The sequence below is a fragment of the Lontra canadensis genome, unplaced genomic scaffold, assembly GCF_010015895.1.
Source record: "Lontra canadensis isolate GAN:19392208 unplaced genomic scaffold, GSC_riverotter_1.0 scaffold6, whole genome shotgun sequence".
In the NCBI taxonomy this organism is placed as follows: domain Eukaryota; kingdom Metazoa; phylum Chordata; class Mammalia; order Carnivora; family Mustelidae; genus Lontra; species Lontra canadensis.
The window spans coordinates 9,047,052-9,068,085 of record NW_022631000.1 but is presented as its reverse complement, the minus strand read 5'-3'; the positions used below and the strand labels follow the sequence as shown (position 1 = coordinate 9,068,085).

General features: G+C 39.1%; 1 protein-coding gene across 1 annotated transcript in view; it reads right to left on the bottom strand.

Moving 5' to 3' along the window:
- Window positions 1-21,034, bottom strand: part of HHLA2 (HERV-H LTR-associating 2) — a 132,941-nt gene that overhangs the window by 25,897 nt on the left and 86,010 nt on the right. The gene's annotated exons all lie outside the window — the stretch shown is intronic.

Genomic DNA, 21,034 nt, shown 5'->3' with positions numbered 1-21,034 from the left:
GTCCAAAAGGAATACCATCACCAACCCCACACTCTACATACAATATAGATAGAAGACATTTTGTTCTAAGTCATGATACATCAAGCAAAGAAACAGACCATGGTTTTTCTATCTGCCACTTCTCCCTAAACCAGAGCTAGTATTTGTGTCTTCCCTTTTCTGTTAACTCTTCTGTGATCTCCTTACCTTCTGGCAGTCCCTTAGCTATGTTCCCCCAGTGGGGTAGCCCAAACCTTGACCTTTGAACTGTTTCAGTTCTTTGTGGTCTTACCTAGGATCTTACCAATGGTCTCCCACTACCCTTTCCCACTGAGAATATAAAATAAAGGTATCCATTATGTTCCTATCATATTCCTCCTAACTGCACAGCAGTAATCATAGTATTCTTACTAGTCATGGTCAATCACCCCAGCTAATACAGTATCCCACTTTTCTGCCATTTTCCCCCTGGCATGAAGAACCCAAATGACCTGTCTTAGTTTCTAATTTAGAAGTACTACATGGCATGTTACAGATGTTTAGTGTGTAACATACAGTGTATGTGTTCCATACAGTGTACGTGTAACATACAGTACTACCCTGTAGTACTGTTACAGGGTAGTACTGTAGGTTACATGCTGTATGTTGCCTCCAGTCCTCAGGTACTAAAAGGGAGGATGAATGATACTAAAAGCCTCAGTGAGTAAAAAACTGAGAGTAGCTTAGTTAAAATTGTTAGATACCTCAGTCCCTCCTCTGTCCATGGTTCCTAGATCCACATCTTCTAACTGTGGGGACACAGTTCCTTATTTGGAACACTGGTTCAGAGCCTACCCAGTCTTCTGTGAAGTAGCTATGTCATCATGTAGAAGGTGCCCTGGAAGATTGCAGGGATAAGTTTTTAGAGACCATTCCACCATGTTAGAAGGCTTGTGGCATCATTGATAGAAAACATAAAATAAGTGAGTTACATTTGAATTAGTCCATGACTTGCTTTCTTTGCTTTTGATCAAGGAACTCCCTTCAGAACCAGTTTGGGTAGGATAATGACTGAGTATGAAGCATTCAGTAAGACTGTAGTTGGTAGTTCTGGCAAAGGCACAGCCAGGAAGAAGGGAAATACAATCCTTTCTGTAACAGAAGCAATTACATATAATCCAGCAAAGAGCTGACTTGTCTTTGTTAGGTGTGATGTCACATCAGAGACGTGGGCTGATCTCTAAGGCTGACAAAGTGAGCACTCAGCTGTGGCACAGCTTGATTTGCTTTGATGAGGGAAAGGCTGTGTGGTGGAGCCTACACAGAGTCTATCTAGACTCCTGTGGCCGCCTTATTTATGGTCCATGTGAATGCTCACCAGAAAGCCTTCACTACAGAAGAGGCTCTCCATAACGTGACCAGGCATTGGTGGAATCAGTTCAGTTCAACCTCCTTCTCACTGCTTGCCAATGGGTCCTGAATGGTATATAAGCAGTCCGCTCATGCAAATTATTTGCTCAATAGAATACCAGAAGGCACACTTTGTTGTAGATAGTGGATCCTTGATCATAGACTCTAAAACTCAAGTATCTTCTTCATAAACTCTATACTATTTATATACCTAGACACAACTTCTGAAGGAATGCCCTTGGCCAAAGAAAACCAAACCCTTCTCAAAATCTAGGAGCTTTTATTGCAATTCTATTGGGATTTGCCATGGATAACATTCAGTATCCAGAACTGCCTTAGTCACTGTGTAAATTTCTTCCAGTGAGGAGGCAACACATGGACAGAAGTTACAATGAGACTCAACACCTGATTAAGTAATAATGTGTTAGGCAGCTTTTCTGGTACCAGCTCCATTCTTTCCATGGCCCAAGGTCCTGACAGGCAGACCCGTCAGGGTTCCAGCTTCTATGAGGTGACCTCATCCCTAGGATCCCATAGTATTAATTCCTTCACCACAGAAGTGACTTCCTATTGTTCCATGAGATTCTCACTGTCTCATCCTTGATTTCCCAACTCCTTTATTACCTGGATGCCTGCATTAAATTTCCTCTGTCGTAAATAATTGAAGTGGATGCTATTTTCTTGGACTCTACCTGTAGGCCAGCTAACTTTACTTACACTGGTCTCTGCAGGACAATAATCTACACATTTTTTTTCTCTGAGTATATAATGAGAATGTCTATCCTTGGCAAATTTTGGAATCCCCAAATTAACCAGCTCCCTGACCTCTTTTGTAAAGGCTAGAGTAGGAGGAGAGCCAGATGGTAGCGTTTTGCAAACCCGATGCCTTCAAAATAGTTGATCCAAAGTAATACTACATCCTAGGATACTTTCAAAGGCTTGAGAGAGGCATATATGAATATTCATACCTTATTCTCAAATAGTTCCTTGGTTTAGTCATTGCAATACTGATGACAGTTGAAGAATGAAAGTTGTTCTTTATGTCAAAAAACTGGGTTAGGGGCATTAAGGAGGGCATGTGATGTGATGAGCACTGGTTGTTATATGTAACTAATGAAACATTGAACACTACATCAAAAACTAATGATGTACTATATGTTGGCTAATTGAATTTAAATTAAAAAAATACGTAAAATTTTAAAAAATTAAAAAGTAAAAACAAAAACAAACAAAAAACCCCAACAAACAAAAAACAGAACTAAAAGCCTGGCTCATCAATTTAATTCCATGTTTAATTTGAGCCAAAGATTTCTGCTTGTCTGACTATTTCCTGAGTCCTGAATATTGCACTGCCTTTGGATTTCTGACCACACCCGCTTGGAGTCTGCAATCAGTTGCTTTCAGCATGACTCCTCCTAACTCTGCTGAATTTAGGGATCCCATTTTCACTGCATCTCTCTCCTCTGCCTTCTCCTCTGGCCTACAAAACCCGATAGCAATGTGCATTTTTAAAAGACTTCTGCAACCTGGGTCAGTAATCTGTTTCTCCCGGGAAGAAGAGTCTTCTTAGCTCCAGGAACAGAAGAGAACGGGAGGTAGGTGGGCCAGATATATACATATATCCAAACTAATGTTTCCAGTTCTTGCAGTCTTTGAAAGCAAGAAAAGCTGCAGAATGATAGAGGGGCCAGGATTCAATGTCACCTACTGTAGGACAGCATGCAACAAAAGTTTGCACTAACCAAGTCATCAAACTTGAAATGAAAGCTGGCTGCCTAGGCTAGCTCATTGAATAGAGACTGCCTGGTGAGTACTATAACAATGATTTCAGCAGATCTGAATTTCTGAAATTTCCTCCAAAATTTTTTCTGCACTGCGCCCTTTGAGGCATGTATGTGCTGAAGTTAAATTCATTTTTGTTGCTGAGAGAGTAATACTGAAAAGAGGGTTGAATATTGGGCTGTGTACAGTTGACAGATAAAATACAGGATGTCCAGTTAAATTTGAATTCAGATGAACTAATACTTTTATATTATAAGCATGTCCTAGGCATTATTTGAGACATACTTAGGCTAAAGTAAATCATTCATTGATCTGGCATTCAAATTTAACTGGGAATTTTGTATTTTTATTTGCTAACTCCGACATCTCTATAGTTGGGGGACATTTGGCAATAGTTCCTCTTCATATAAAGGAGACTTAGCTGCATTTGGCAAGGAGTATAAAGAAGCAGGTAGGAACTAAGGCTATGGAGTGAGGGTGCCTAGATTTGAATCACATTACTTCCACTTAATGACTGTGACCTTGGGCCAGGATTAGCTGCATAGGTTTGTGGCACCAGGTGCTTCATGAGCCTCTGTTCTCTTCTTTTAGGAAACAGCTATCCAGACACCCAGAAACTCCCTCTGAGAAGAGGTCTGGTTGGCCGACAGTAAGAGGTTGATGAGAAAACTTGGCTACCACTTACCATGAACATTTACATTTCTGTCCCAGAACACAGAAGGATTCCAAATACTACCATTCTCTAGATATCATTGTATATTACATGTAGCCCACTGTCAGTATCAGGTGCTGCCCCTCCCTTTTTTAGGGGCAATAGGTAGGAACCCAGAATAACAAGCAAAATATAGATTCAGGGAAAGTACTCCAAGACTGCTCATGTCTCAAGCAAGGGCCACACAAACCAGCTTCTGGATGGAATAGGAGTGGTGCTCAAAACTCAGCCGTAGGAGCCTGAGGTCTTTGCCCCAGGTCCCTGCCTGAGATGACCCCACCTTTTCTGCATCTGTGTCAAGTTTCTAAATCTTTCTTTTTTTGGGAGAGGGTGATGGCCAGTTTGAATCCAGGTCCTCTATTCCTGGATCAGAATGATTTAGGGACAGAGAGGGAATGATAGCACAGCCAGAGCCTCACAGGGAATTGATGTGAGCTGGGCACACACTCCAGCATGAGACTATTTTAAGTTCTGACCCAGTAACTCTGTCAGGACTATTACAAGAAAATAATCAGAAATATAATAGATGTATGAACAAAGGCTTTTATTACAGTGAAGAACTAGAAGCAGCTTAAATGTCCAATAATAGGGGGAAGATTAAAATAATATGGGGAAATAAAATATAATATGTGAATGTACATTATTTGAGGTGACTTTAAAGGCTGGAATTGATATTTAACGTTATAGGAAGTTCTTGTATGAAATTTATAATGCTAGTCAAGCTTTTATGGTGAACCCTTTTCATAAAGAATGGTAGGAAATACACTTAAAACTCACTAGTTTCACCATCCCGAGATAATTTTCAGTTTCACAGTTAAGTAACCTACATTTTTCTAGGAGTCTAGAAATTATTTTCTAAAATTAAGATTTCTGATTTCTTATGAGTCAAGCTACAAGTCACCTTTTAAAACAGATGTTGTTTCCTGAACTATTTGACGCCGACTCACTTTGACTCCTGAATGTACCATGCTCATCCCCACAAGTAATTTTCCCTGCAGTCAGCATCTGTGATTTCAAGATCCACAGACGTACCACATCATTCCTGAAACCTCAGCCAAATCCTAGTGATGTCACTTGCCACCTCCCTTTTCTACATCTTGTTTGTATCACTCATGAAACCTATACGTGGTTCCTCTGTGGCTAGTTTCAAAATCATGGAAGAGTTTTCAAATTTCAGGGTAGGCGGAAGGAGGGGGAAAGGTGGATGGAAGCAGAAAGAGAATCGAAGATAGAAAAAACATGGACTATTCTAGTTTAAAGATGGTGGAGAGAAAAGACAACATTGGTAACCAAAATGCAACGTGATCCTTGATTAGGTCTTCCATCAAAAAATCGCTGTGGGGCTTCTCAAACTGATATGCCTATGAATCACTGGATTCTTATCAAAATACAGTGATGCCTAAACTTCTGGTTTATGGCTCAAACCTTAAGAAGTAACCATCTAAGGGGTATTTCGAGAATTACTGGAAAACACTGGATGTATTAGATAATACATCAATGTTTCATTGCTTCAATGTGATAAGGGTAAATGATTATCTGAGATAATTTCATTTGTAGGAGATATGTACTAAAGTGCTTGGGGTAAATGTCATGTTTGTATCTTACTTTCAAATGGTTCAACAACAAAATTATACATAAATATGTATATGCGAAACAAAGAAAATTGGATGAAATAACAAACTGATGAATCTTGGTGAAAGGCATTCACTGTACTTCACCTTTTTTTTCTGGTTTTCAAAATCTTTTAAAATAAAAAACTATGAAATGATTAGTAAAAATAATACATAGCCCTAAGCTATACCCCGTAAAAATTGAGTCAATCCATCTGGAGCGAGGCCCAGGAGTTTATAATTTAACAAACATTCCAGAAAGTTCCATTATGAGTTTTGCACAGACCACATTGAGAATAATGTCTAAGCTGTTCGTTGGGGGAGGAGTGTTGTCTGGTGATTCACATCCTCGCTATGGCGAAGGTCTCCAGGTTTGAAATACTATCATAAACTCCAAGAGCTAAGTTCAGTTTGTCTAACAGCCTTTGCCATTCCCCTCGTTTCATAATGGCACCATTCTTGCCTTAGGAAGCTTCCTTCCAGTTCACAATATGAAGGGAGACGAACAGAGAATACCCTCACGTCCCTTACCACAGTGGGCACTTGTATTCATTTTCTATGCTGCATAACAAATTACCAGGAATTTAACAGCTTAAAACAACACATATTATCTCAGTCTTTGTAGCTCAGACATCCAGGCACAGCTGAAATGCACCTTGTGTTCAGGGTTTCAACAGGCTGTTATCAAGGTGAGCCAGAGCTGCTAGCCAGGAGTCCTGTTCCAAGCTCACTAACCACTGGCAGAAGCTGTTTTCTTGCAACTGTAGTACTGAGGACTTCAGCAATGAGAGCCCACCATTCATTCTGTGGCACATGGAGCTTCCCACAGAATGGCAGCTTGGTTCTTCAAGGCCATAGGAGAGGGTCTCTATATTTTAAGTCTCTGACCCTCTGTTAAAGGATCACACCCACCCAGAATTATCTCCCTTATAGTTAACCAAAATCAACTGGTATGGGACCTTAAGGGCATCTGCAAAATCCTTTCACCTTCATCATGTAATAGAACTGAATCAAGGCCTTGACTACCTAATCATATTCACAGGTTTGGCCCACACTCAAGGGGAGGAAATTATACAGAGAGTGTATAACAAGGACCAAGAATCTGGGGCCATCTTACAGGGCCGCCTATTACAGCATCTGCGGGAGCAGCCTTTCTGATGGTGTTCCTGGTGTTCAGACCCTTGGATGGTCCTCTCGCACATTTTACCATGGTTGATCCATGTAGACGAACAGAATGAGCAGAAATGATCTGCTACTTCTCAGATTAGGTTATAAAAGACATAGTGGCTTCCAACTAGTTTCTCTCGCTCTGATAACTCACTCTGGGGAAACTCCCCACTACGCTGTGTGAGCAGCCTTGTGGAGAGGTCCACAGGAAACCTCCCACCTATGACCACGTTGATGAGTTTGGATTACCCTGGCTGGTACCATTGCTGCAGCTCCATGACAGACCCTGAGCCAGAACCATCCAGCTAAGCAGCTTCCAGATTCTTGCCCCTTAGAAATTCCATGAGATGATAAATGATTGTTATTTTAAACTGCTGAGTTTGGGGATGATTTGTTATGCAGCAGTAGATAAATAATATAAGACCTGTCCTAAGCCTGACTAATCTAGAGTGAGAGATGCCTGTGTCTCCCTTCACTAAAGTGGGAAAAGCATATGCAGTAGTAGTTAAAGAGCCCACAAAAAGAAGAACAGAGATCAAAGGTAGGTTGGCAGGTGCAAGGGTAGAAAAGGTCCTTTTTTAGCTTCTGGGTAGATCATAGTGTGATTTAGTGTCATTCCTGCTATTCCAATATCATGAGCCAATACATTCTCCTTTTTTGCCCTTCTTTTCTTTCTTTTTTTTTTTTTTTTTTAAGATTTATTTGAGAGAGGGCAGGGGAGGGGAGGGACACAGAGGGCAGAGAGAATCCCAAGCCGACCCCATGCTGGGGCCCAACGTGTGACTCTAACTGAGGATCCTGAAATCATGGCCTGAGCTGGACCAAGATTTGGATGCTTAACCAACGATGTTACCCAGTTGCCCCTTTTTTTGCCTTTTGAATTCAGAGACTTCCAAGTACATTTAGGTCTGCTGAACACATTTTGACCCTCTCTCTATCTCCAACAAGTGTAATTTATAATGATATGCAATCAGTATATGCAAATCAGCCAAATTCAGTAATTTGTCTTTCTTTCCCTTCTTGATGGCTGTGATTAAGTTGATTTGAATCTGGTTTCTGTCACTTGCAACCAGGAGTTTTGACTCATAAAAGCCCTCTGTAAGATTGGTTCCATGCCTTACTCTGGTCATTACTTTTTAAATGACATCTTTCCCTCCAAGGTCATGTTGGCTGATCCTAAATCACATGCTAGGTCATAGTTTTTAGGTTCCATGGAAAATAAGTTTTATGTACTTGTGTTTCTAAGAAAGTTCCTATGGCATTTTTTCCCCCAGGGAAGCCTTACGATGTTGAGAATATAGCAATTTGACTAAATGATCTACATTTATTCCAGGGTAAATTTCTTCTGTAGTATATGGCATTTTTCTTCCTAACTTAGCTAATCAAACTCTCTGGGTACTGAGCTAACTATTCATGCTGAAGCAGCCCTAGTCATTGTGAAAAGAAACACAATAAACAAATCTCACACAGAAATCAAGCAAAAATTCTGAGTTCTAAGATGCCATTTCTCCATACTTGCTGCTCTCAGCATGAAAGAGTCTGTAGAGACCCCACACTTAACCCATAATTCTGCCTTCGCCCAATTCTGAATGACAGCAGTGAGTTTAAACAAACTGGGATAAAGATCCCCTCAGTGAGTCTCCTACCCCTTATGATAATCCTACTGTGATTCTTTTTACCCAACACTACTACTAAAATGACAGATAATGCATTTAAGCTTTATAATCATTAGACAAAGTCTAAGTGCCTCTCCTAACTGCCCTTCCCCATATAATTCTAAGTTTTACCATTTCCCAGATTAATACAGGACTTTTAAAGTCTAAATTCACCCTCAACATTATTCTTTCCTACCAAATCAATTTAACTTAGGCTGGTGACCATTCACAAAATCGCCCTCAGAAAAAACTGAAGTTAAGTAATCCTATTAAAGGTGTTTATCCTTTGGTTTAATACATTAAGCATTCAGGGCCTGAGCTAAGGGGAATTGGCATAAATAGTAATCTACATTGTGCCCCCCAAAGAATATTCTCACTCTACCACATCCATTAGTATCAGAGACTGAATCCAGACCACTTGGATTCTAAAACTGTCTTTTGCACTTAAAGCCATGTACCATTGGCCAAATTGCCCAACTCTTCTGTGTTTTACATCTGTAACATAGGGATAATAGTAATATCCATCTCAGAATCATTGTTGTAAGACCTTAATGATATTTGGGAAACACTTAACATATGACCTGGTACACAGTAACAGTTAAATAGCCAGCAGAAATCACACTGAAATCTGATTGTGTATCTCCCCACTCAGCACAGAAGGTACTTCAGCACCATTCAAAAGAGGCATCCCCATCACATCTCGTGTAGCATTAGTACTCCTTTACCTGCTGTGCAGATGAAATTAAAGTGATCCCATACTATTAGTACCCCATATGACTAAAAGAATAAAAAATAATCCGTCCTCTTTGCAAGAAGATATTATCCCAGCTGAAAATTATTTCTGTAACATTTTTGCAAATACAAAGTCTGGGTCACACAAAAAATAACCAGACACTCAGGGACAAAATAACAATCAAACACAGAAATAACTGAAAATAAAACTCATAAGCACTTCAGATGTTGGAGTTTTAGATATACACTTTAAAATAACCGTGCTTATTTTGTTCAAGGAGACAAGATAGAGAATTTTGGCAGAAAACTAAAAACCATGATAAAGGACCCCACAGAAACTAGAGGAACTGGGAGATAACAACTGAAAATAGCAACAGTTTAATAGATCAATTTAACAGCTGTGTAGGTAGTCAAAGGATTAGTAGCTTGGATTATTTGTTGGTGACAAAGAATTGTCTAGAATGAAGTAAGGAGAAAAAAAAAAAAAGAATAGAAACATTAGGAAGGTAAGAAACAGGATACAGTGAGAAGGCACAATGTAAGTGGAACTTTGGAGGTAAAAAGAGAGTGGGTAAAAAGAATTATTTCAAGACAGGATGGATGAGAATTTTCCAAAACTGAAAGCCATTAATTTATAGACCCAAGAAGCCCAACAAACCCTAAACAGAAAACAACCATGTACCTCATGGTGAAATGTTAAAAACCAAAGAAAATCTTAAAGTAGTCATAAGTAACAACAACAACAACAAAAGCATATTGTCTCCAAAATAACAATTAGGCAGACAACCAATTTTAAAAAGAGTTAATAGATGTCAGAAAGGATTAATATCTTCAAAGTGTGGAAAGAAAATACTCCCAACTCAGATGTACAAGTTTAGCAAAAATGTATTTCAAGAAAAATAGGATGAAATAATTTTAAGACACGAAAAGAATTTGCAACAAATCGATCTGCACTAAAAGAAATACTAAAGGCATGTTTCACAGACAGAAGGAAAATGATACCAGATGGAAACTAAGACTCAGGAAGGAATGATGAGCAATGTAAAGGGGAATATGGGACAAATTAAGTAAGTGGACTGACGATGATAATGTTCCAAATACAGACAGAATTAAAGGAAATAATAATGCCTTGAAAGTTTACAGGGGGATAATGGAGTTGAAGTATCTAAAAGGAATCTAAGGTTCTTCCACTGTTCATGAAGAAAATAAAGTACCAATGAATACAAGACTTTAAGAACCAAAAAAAAAAAAAAAGTTTGTCATAATCTTGTGGTTAACCAGGAAAAGAACTGCCAAAAAAAAAAAAAAATGTGTAAGTTCCAAAATAGTATAGGAAAACAAAACAAAACAAATGTGGAGTAAAGGCCAGAAAGAAGGACATTTGGAGGAAACAAACAAACAAACATAAAATAGATGGGACAAATAGAAAGTACTGAGTAAGCCTGACTCAAAACAACTCATATTACACAACTCCAATTGTCTGAAATTCTAACATAGGCAATTCTGAACAGGCAAAACTAAAACTAGGATGCACACTTAAGTAGTACAACTAAAGAAAAGTAGGGAAAGGATGATTATAAAAGTTCAGAGGAGATTTCCTTTGAGGAAAAGAGAGAGGGTGGTGATTTGGAGGGGAACTGAAGGTTAGAAGAATGTTCATTACTTAGCTAACTGATGGGCTTTTGTTTTGTGCTGATTCATTTAACTATATGTATTTTGTCACTTTCTCTGTATTTATTTTATTTCTACAAAAAAAAAAGGGTATAAGGGACATCGAAATGTGCTGAGATCATATAATCCTCAGAAAGATATGCTTAAATAAAGCACTGAACAGCAGAAATAGTATGCTCTTGTTAGTAATATAAAAGTTTACATACTTGTATACAGGCTTGTATTCACACAGATCATTTTTTAAGACATACAAATAAATTTAATCTAGCCCCTGCCTCTAAGAGGGGAGACTAGGACTCTGGTATTGATAGAAAGAAGGGGATAATTTTCATCCAGATTCTTTTACTGTGACAATAACTCTTAAATTATTATTTTTTTTAATAAAAAGAAATTTCACCAACCTATAAATCAATTTTGAAAAAACAGGGTTACTATCAGATGAAATCATTATTTTTAAATTAACAACTGCATTTTGAAATCTTAACTTAAACTTGGCATGTATAACCAAGAATTTTAAATCATTGCTAAATTTGTTCAAAAGATGGATCAAATTTTCATAACCTAAAGGGAAGAAAAGTGGCTTTTATTTTAAACAGACACCCAGGAATTGATTGTCTTTCCATTTCCCTCACACAAATGCAGTAGAGATAGGTATGGATAATTCATTTTCATTTGAACTTGTTTCTAGAATATTGGTATAAGCCTCCATCTTCATTACAATGGAGTGCTACTAAAAATAGGAAACAAACTTAGGGTAAACTGAGTGGCTGAATTTAAGAATCTGCCATAAATCATAAAATTGTACTGTAAACTCTTAGTCATATGAAGAGCGAACCATTATCCAATCATGAGGATAATTTGAGTTGCCAGAGTGATTAGAACTAAATGTAAAATACGTTTAGGGAATTCAGCAATAAATAGAAAGATAACATCCATTGTTGCAAAGTGTGACTAAATGAGCCATCCAGGACTTTTGGGTTAAGACAGCAACCTCAACACACGCTTTTAATTTTGTTTCTTACCTCAAGTCAATAAACATTTAGCAAATGTTTTTCTTAAAAAGAGAAAAATACAAATCAGAAAAAGGAGGGGGAGACAGTAAGATTTTGGAAACTAGAGATATATGGGCAAGTACAAACTGACTTGGTAGATCCAAGAAAACTAATCTCTAGCTAGTACTGGTGAAATGTGAAAGCCAACCAATTTATATACACAGTGCCCAATAAGCACAGGAACTGTCTTTGGAACTGGCAGGAAAAGGAAGAGTAAGAAAAGCTTCTGAAAGCTATTTCTTATAGCCATGCTATGTGGATGGCCTGGACCTTCTCTTAGACTACATATTTGTGCGTCTACCACTTCATCTGCTGAAACCCTACTACCCAGTGTAATGGTATTGGGAAATAGGGCCCTCATGATGGCATTAATGCCTTTATGAGAAGAAAAAAGCATATTTCTCCCTTTCTATTCCCCACCATCTGGGGATACAATAAGAAAATATCCATCTGCAAACCAGGAACCATGCCCTCACCAGACTCTGGAGCTGCCAGGCCTTTATCTTGGACTTCTCAACCTCCAGATCTATGAGAACTGTTTTCTTTTTTTGTTGTTTGTTTGTTTAGACCACCCAGTCTATGCTAATTTGTTATGGGAGCCCAAGCAGACTAAAACACCCTTCCAACAAACAGGTGGGATATCCAGACTGATGACACCATGCACATATTAAGAGATAGAAAAAATTATATTATGTCATGAGACTTTCTGGGCAGAACAGGACAGAACCCAGCATGGTCTAGAATTCACCTGAGTGTCTTGAGAGTGAGAGAAGGTGGCTTTGGTTGTTATCATGGTGAGGGGGTAGAATGATAAGAGAATTCATTCCCAGAATTGTTTGAACGTCCCTCCAGCACCAAAAGAAGGAATGCCCTGGCTTTCTTATCAGCTTGCCTAAATGGAACAAAGTGGGGAAGGAGTAAACCGAGGCTTGAAAGCTCTCAGCAAAGATTTTTTAAAATGGAAACAGATTTTCTTATACTATTTAAGAAGCTAAGTCTTAAAGATCCCCTCCTCTACTCCATTTTGCTGAGTAATTCCCCCTCCCAACTCTGAGAAAAATCTGGAAGCTTGTTCTCTGGAGAAACTAAAAGCAAGATGTCTGGACTGATGATTCTGGCACACATCGGAATTAGGGTAAAACACAGGATTGTGGGATCAAAAGTACACCTAATGCTGAATAAAAGATCCCCTACTGCCAATCTCAATTACTCTCCAGTGAACTCAGGTGATAAGCATGGCCCATATTTTAAGCTCTCAGAACTTCTAAAGAGCTTTTTATGTCCTTCATACTTAATGTTAAGCAGATGCTCAAATATTATGAGATATCTGAGGAAAGCTCCTACCATGGAAGATAGAAATTAAAAATTTTTAAAAATTACTAATTTCCTTCACAAAAAATAGCAACTTGAAGTAGATAAAAAATGCAAGGGTTGGAGGAGAGGGAAATCAACATGACCAAATGAAATAAAATCATCATCCTCAGAGGAATAAGAAAATGCTGCATCCATGAAAGAAGAGCAGGAAGCCATTAAAAACTAAGAAAACAGAAAAGAGCTTGGAATTAAGAACATATCAAGTGCAGTCATTTAGAGGGTTAGGAGATGAAGTCTGGGAAGTCTCCTAAAAAGTGGAGCAAAAAGACAAAAAGGCAGAAAAATAGGAGAAAAGGAGATAAGAAAATGGGATGTCGACCCCAGAAAAATCTAAGGGAAAAAAAAAAAGAAAGAAACAGAGTATAAAACCAAATTGTTCAAGAAAATTCCCCCAGAAAAATAGGACAAGAACTGCTATTACTGGAAAAAAGGTTCACTGAATAGAAGTAGTAGATGAAAATAGGCACACAAAAACATCTAAAATTTCAAATCACCAGCGAAAAGAAGATTCTACCAACTTGCAGAAAGGAAAAGCAGATCAGAAAGGATCAGGGATCATAACAGCTTCAGACTTTGCAGCAGCATCACTGCCAGGAAAAGGAAAATGGAGTAATATCCAGAAACTTAAAGGAAAGTGACTTGTGACCTATACTTACTCAATTCACAAGACTTGTGAGGGTAGAATGCCATTCTCAGACATCCACAGTCTCAAAAAAAAAAAAAAAAAATTACCACCCATCCTCTTTCTCAAGAAGCTGCTAGAAATGTGCTCCACCAAAATAAAAGCATAAACCAAGGAAAACAAAGACATGGTACAGGCAATATGAGTTCCAAATAGGATAAGGATGAAGGGATTCCTAGGAGGACAATGAACAGACATCCTGAGACGCTAGCTGGAAATTAGACCACATGGGAGCAAAGTGAATCTAGACAGACCCGCTATAGGATATACGACCACGACCCCCAGTGCTTTGGTTTAGTCTTTAAAAAAAAAAAAGGAAAGAAAGAAAAAAAGAAAGAAAGAACAAAACAACAACAATAAAAAACACCTAGAGGAATGCCCTGGAGAGCCTGACTCAGATAGAATGTGGTGATCTTGACAATTTGCTCATACATGTCCGGCTCTTTCCTCCGGATCATACAGCCTAAAATGCATGTGAACAGTTCTTTCACCCCACCAAAGTTTTCTGCTTCCATTTAGTTCTGAGAGCTGCAGCAAGGCCATGGTGGGCTCTGAAGCAAAAAACCCAGAGCAGTTCACTTCACTCCCACTGATCATGTTTAGTACCTGTTTCATACTTAACAGTTCTTCCAAAGTCATAGACTGTGGTAAGCCTCAGATTCCCTAGAGCTCATGCCTGGCCTCTTCCACTGACTCCACAAAGTCCTTTTGTAAACTCCCAGGAAGCAGAAGCCTAAGACCCACAGACTATTGAGTTTACCTTGCTCACACAACTAGCTCTGTATTGGTCACCCTGTGGGAGGGGAGGTGTGGAAGAGGAATGTTGAGAAGCAGCAAACACAAGAGGGTTTTAAGTTCTATGTCATAAGTTGAGTGAAGGATTTAAAGTGGGTTTTTTTTTTAATTGTTGAGGTTTTTCTAGTTAAAAATTTACACTGTGCACATATAACATCACATGCAGAAAATAAAGGGAAAAGAAGTTAGCTAACTCATACTTGTAATGGTTGGACTGTAAATTGGAACAGACTTCTTAGGTGGTTTTCTGGCAATGAATAACAAAAAATCTTAAAATTGGGGATGCTTTTTGACCAATTCTACCTCTAAAAAATACTCTATGAAAAGCTGGACAATGCCCAAAGTACACAGAAAGGCTTTGCTAAATCAGAAACTAACAGTTAAAAATTAATGACCAAAAAGACCCACTCTTGGAGAATTTATTAAAATAACAGGAATATTTATGCCATTGACCATTTTGCAGTCACTAGATATGGTGCATTTGTTGACATGGATAAAGTTCACATTACCCTGTAATTTACTTTAAAATATCAAAGCACGGACCATGTGATGTGTGTATGCACTGATTAATCTACTTCCCAGGGGTAATTAGTTAATATCTGAAGAACCCTGTTCAGTGCGTGTACTCCAGGGGACTGACTGTGCTATAGAAGCTATAGAAGCACAGTCAGTCCCCTGGAGTACAGTGCTACTAGCTCCAGCAGCACTGGAGGATCTGCTAACTAGGATAAGAGATGCTCAAAATATGTTTACATTGGTGAAAACTACTAACACATCTGCTCTTGCATGAACAGGAGTATAATAGAAGCCTAGACCCATAAGAGCCGTTAGCACTAGAATATATCAGTGTTTGACTTTAAGTCAACTTGTTGTGCAAGGAACTTTGGGTACCTATGAGACAAGTGCTGTAGTACTTCCCCAAGCTTCCATGCACAGGTTTTATGACTCTTAATGGCCACGTACTAAATGTAATATTTGGAGTACTTCTGAGAAACTGATGCCAAGATAGGATTATTACAGATTTACTGGGGGAATATATACAGGATGGAAAAGGAGAAGAGGGCTGAATAAGGCAGGAGAATCTTGAGGTGATGAGGAAGGTTTGGCATTTCTGAAGGAGCCAAGGAAGGAAGGAGGATTAGGTGGGAAGGTTTCAGATTACAATGGGGCTCCAAGAAAATTTTAGCCCATCTGATAGGGAGTTCCTATGCTAAAGTCACCCATCACTGGAGTCACTCATGCTGCAGCAAAGGACCCACATTAATACCCCCAACCATGCTCAGTGATTGGCTAGAAGCAGCTACGGGAAGCATGATGTCAGTGTAAATGAGGCCATATGTCCAGAGGCACAGCAGTTGGCACTGGCAGTCAGCTACGCTCCCCACAGTAGGAACCTTGATTATTTTCATGACTGTCATACTATGCATTGCAGAATTGAGACTGCAAACCACCTAGAAAAGAATTTTGAGATCATCACCCTCACTGATACTAATCACTGGAAACAGAACTAGGAAAGAAAGTATCATAGTTGTAAAATGGCCAAGTTTGCTGAAATTTATTCTTAACAATATAGTTTGAAGTGTGAGGGGGACAGGGGGATGGGTTGTTCAGTGTAAATATAGGATGGTCCCATCCTTTGTTTTTAAAGTCAATTGCATCCAATGGCAGGATTTTTTTTTTTTTTTTAAGTATTTTACTAGCTACCACTATATTTCCTTTAGGGACTTTGCCACCTTCCCAACCAGGCCCTAAATCCCCTATGAAACCATCTTATCAAGGCCTTTTCCTAAGACCCTATGAATAAGAAATAAATAGGCATTTGGGGTATAAGAGGACATAAAGAATAAAAGAACTAGTGTGCCTGGGTGGTTCAGTTGGCGAAGCAACTGCCTTCAGCTCAGGTCATGATCCTGAGGTCCTGGGATTGAGCCCCACATCGTACGCCTTGTTCGGCAGGGAGTCTGCTTCTCCCTCTACCTCTCCCCATTGCTTGTGCTCTCTCTCTCTCTTATGCTCTCTCTCACATTCTCTCTCTCAAATAACTAACTAAATAAAAATCTTTAAAAAAAAAGAAGAAGAAAAGAGCTAAGGAACAGAGAGAAAGAGCAAAGTAACAAGGTGTTCGGAGGCCGAAGGACTTTATGCTGTCTTTTGAGTGTTGATCTCATGAGTGAGAGAATGAAGAAAAAGAGCGACATGCCACATAGGGATAGGGAAATATCTACAAAATGAAGAAATGATAATCAAGGTTGACAGTCTCTGAGCAATTCCAGAAACCTACGCCATGCAGTAAATTTCCCACATAACTTGGGAGAGTGGTGAGGAGTACAGCTTAATGTGAGGTAGACTGAGGGTCACCACAACAGACACCTCATTGAAAAATATACACACATGAAATATATGTGGATAGAAAATATTTGAGAGCATGAATAAAATGTTACTATTGTCTCTTTACAAGACAAAGTTATGATTTTTTAATCTGCATTTTCTAATTTTTCGACAATGAACGTGAATCAGTATAATATAAAGATATTGGAAAAAATAATTTTAGTAATTGCCTATTTCCAGGAATTAGACTGAACATTAGCTAAGTCAATGTTTTCAGCATGCTCTCCAACATAATCAGTTAATTATAACCAAACCAAACCAAACCAAACCAAACCAAACAACAAAAAAAACCCAACCCTCCACAGAAAGGTCAATCTACCCTATAACCCATGGATGCATTCTGCAGCTAATTCATCCTGGAAGGCATATTTTGTATGTCATGTTAGTCAAATAAGACCTTTTTTTAAAAAAAAAATATTTTATTTATTTGAGAGAGTGAGAGAGTGAGAGAGAGAGAGCATGAGAGGGGAGAGGGTTAGAGGGAGAAGCAGACTCCCTGCCAAGCTGGGAGCCCGATGGGGGACTACATCCTGTGGTTCCAGGATCATGACCTGAGCCAAAGCAGTTGCTTAACCAACTGAGCCACCCAGGTGCTCCCAAATTAGACCTTTTAGTTAAGATATATATATTTTTTTTTCCAGGCCTGATAATAATTGGCTGTTCCCTCTCTGAAAGCCCTGTGACTAGACCCATCTCTGCTTTGTTAGGAGGTCTTAAGAAAAAGATTGCTCCAATAAGGTCTAAATTAAAAACTGACTCTGGTTAAAGCTACCACTTTTCTCAAGAAGCAATCTCCTTGGAGTACAGGCTACCTCATCCTCTCAAGGACAGGATGACAGGATTCTATTGGCAAATTTATGTACTATCATGTAAAACTACTAAAGTATACCTTAATGACTGAGATGTGGAGGTATTTTCTTCTTCCTTCCCTGCCACTCGTACTTCTTCTTGCCAGCTTAATTTCTAAAACCTGTGGCCCCATCTTTAATCATCAACAGCTAGCACTTTAGACCCCTACTAGATGATAGTGAAGAACAGTTGTACATGTTAAAAAATACACCTGGCAGAAAGAATGTCACAGATTCTAACTTCATGCCATATATATCCACTCCTACAGGCTTATGTTCTATTTTTGGATCAAGCTAGATCACTGGAAGATGATGTGTGTTACCACTGGCTACAGTGTCTTCCTATTAAAAACAACAACAACAACAACAACAAAAAAACACCTCCCTTTTTTCCAGAAGGCACTGTCCTATTCCAGGATACATGATTTGGTGAGAGGAAAGGGGGCCAGATTTCAATCTCATGAGAGATCACATGAACAATCACATGAGCTAAGTGCCCCAGTACACTGTCCAGGGTAGCCATGATTTATATGCTTAGCAGGCTCTACTTTAGACTCATGAGAAAATCCTGTCAGCACATTAGGCTTTAACTCTAAATTTTTACTCTCTTTGAGTCCCTCCAGCCATGTTTGTTGAGGGTCTTATGTAGACCCATGTTTCCCAGCTTTTTGGGTTTCATGGACCAGTTAAAAATTAAAAAAAAAAAAAAAAAAAAAAAAAAGTTTTTCTTGGGAACTGATAAAGGATTGCCAAGTTTTACTTGGAAAAAAATAAGACAATGTATATAATTTACTGAGCACTGTAATTTTAAAATGAAGGCCAATATTTCTTAAGAAATAAAGGCTGTCAAGTAGAGCTACTTACATGGTCCTCACCTGCCTTTCCTGTGTGTACCGTCTCCTCCAGGCACATGTGGCTTTCTGCAGATGTCCAGTGCACCCAGCCACTTCTCCTTCTGTTCCCTCAGCTGAACTGGTGCCTACTCATCTTTCAGGTCTCAGCTGGGGAATCAGGGAAGAATTTAAGCAAACTTAGGAACTTAGGAATTGCTATTCTTTCATCAATTGATTTAAAAGACAATTGGTTATATATCCATAGGTTTAATATTCATCACGCTTACAGACGGAGCTTCAGGAGAAGAGCACTCATGCCTACATAGCTTCGTCTCTAACACCCGACACAGATCTGACTACATAATATGTGCTTGAATATTTATTGAATGGATTAAGCCAACGTCCCTTACATAATGTCCTCTCTAAGGGATGTGAGTTTTGAACCAGAAGAACTTGATCCCTTTTTTGGAATGTTAAACATTATATAATTTGTTTTCTGCCTTTCCTGCTTCCGAGAATCTTAGACACGGGCTTATATTCCATCATGGCAACGATGTTGACTCTTCTGGTTGGAATATTTACTCTGTTTCCTCTTCCGTATTTTTTCTTATTATTTTACCCTTATTATAAGCTGTTCTAAGCTGTTTCAAATTCCTTTTCAGAAAGACACATGGTGTAAATAAATAAATAAAAGCCTTAGAGTGCAAGAGCTCACCTGCTCCTGAAATAAAATGCTGACATTTCAAATGTTCCTTATTGTAAAGGTTAGATGATTAAATATATTCCTCTTCTGCTACCTCAGATTACCCAAATAAACACCAACCGCATGCAGACCACACAAATAGATCAGGCTTTTGAATGGAGGTGGTTTTAAAAGACAGGTATATATTTAAAAAATCAAGAGAAAAGAAAATGCAAGGTATAGCACTCTCATTTAAAAACATACAAGCAACCTTAAGAAAGCCTCCATGTATACTTTAACTTATGCTTACTATGTGCCCTTTAAAAATATTAAGAAAAGCCAGCTGCCATACTTTCCAAAGATTTTTATTTTTAAAGACTTTATTTATTTGACAGAGAGAGAGAGAAAGAGAGAGAGAGAGTGCACAAGCAGAGGGAGCAGCAGGCAGAGGGAGAAGGAGAAGCAGGCTCCCCGCCAAGCAGGGAGCCCTATATGGGACTCAATCCCAGGACCCTGGGATCATGGCCCGAGCCGAAGGCAGACACTCAACTGACTGAGCCACCCAGATGCCCATCCACAGATTTTTGAGGAGCATTAAGACTCTTTTCTCCCATAAAGACCAGCTTATATAGGTCTGCTCTTAACATTCAAAACTGTAGATTGGAAAGTACCACTTAAAACTGGGCCACATATCAATTAAACTTTTAATTCTGCATTATATTCTAATAAAATAGATTTAACACAAAATGTACATAGGCTAATACTCCTTAATTGGCTCAATTACTCATATAAAATATATCACCTGTGGTCTCTGGCAGTACTTTATTATCTCAAAAGAAAGACCCTAAGTTTCCAGAAGAGAAAGTTCCTGCCATAAGAGAAACCATCTTATCTAATAGCATGTCTGCACAAGCAAGTTAGCATCCTAGAAGCAGAAAGCCTCTGGGGATGCTAGCCAGCCTCCTCCTCTTACATGAGATACACTGTAGCAGAAGTTAACAGACTTGCCTAAGGTAACATAGAGGAGGAGCAGCAGTTAGACTAAGTGCTTCCTCTGCACCTGTAGCCCCTATAGGGAAAACTAACCACCTGGGAGGACCAACAGAAGAGTCGAGTGGCAAAGGAGAGTTTAACAGTCTACAGAAGCAGGCCAACACTTGCCCTGGGCACGTGCTTAAGCTCCAAGAGCTATTACCTCCGTTCTATGTAATAGGAGGCTATATTCTCTTAGTCATATCTGAGGACTTTCCAACTGTCAAGTTTTTGCCTTTGGAACCACACAGAATATACTCAGTGTGCATAGCACTTGATGGAACACCCACTTCTCAGTTCTGAATTCCAGGTTCTTCTAAGAGCAGGCAGGTAAGAGAGTACACTCGGTGTGCCACCTCGAATTTTATTTCACAAGCTGAGAGTAGTACAAAAGCAACATTTTCAACCTGTGTGGGAAAATAAGGGCATTTGTCCTTCTGAAGAGCTGAAAAGTTTTGGCACAGAACCTGGCATCCTTCTTGGTGGCACAGCAACCTTTGTATTCAAGTGAGAAAGGGGAGATGTCCCAACTAAGAGTGGCAGGCTCCTTTCATAGTGAGGATACCTGAGTCTTGTGATACCAGTAGGTGTTGTAGCAGGAGGCAGGTGAGATCACAGGCTCTGCAGTCAGGCCTCGTTTTTTACTTCCAG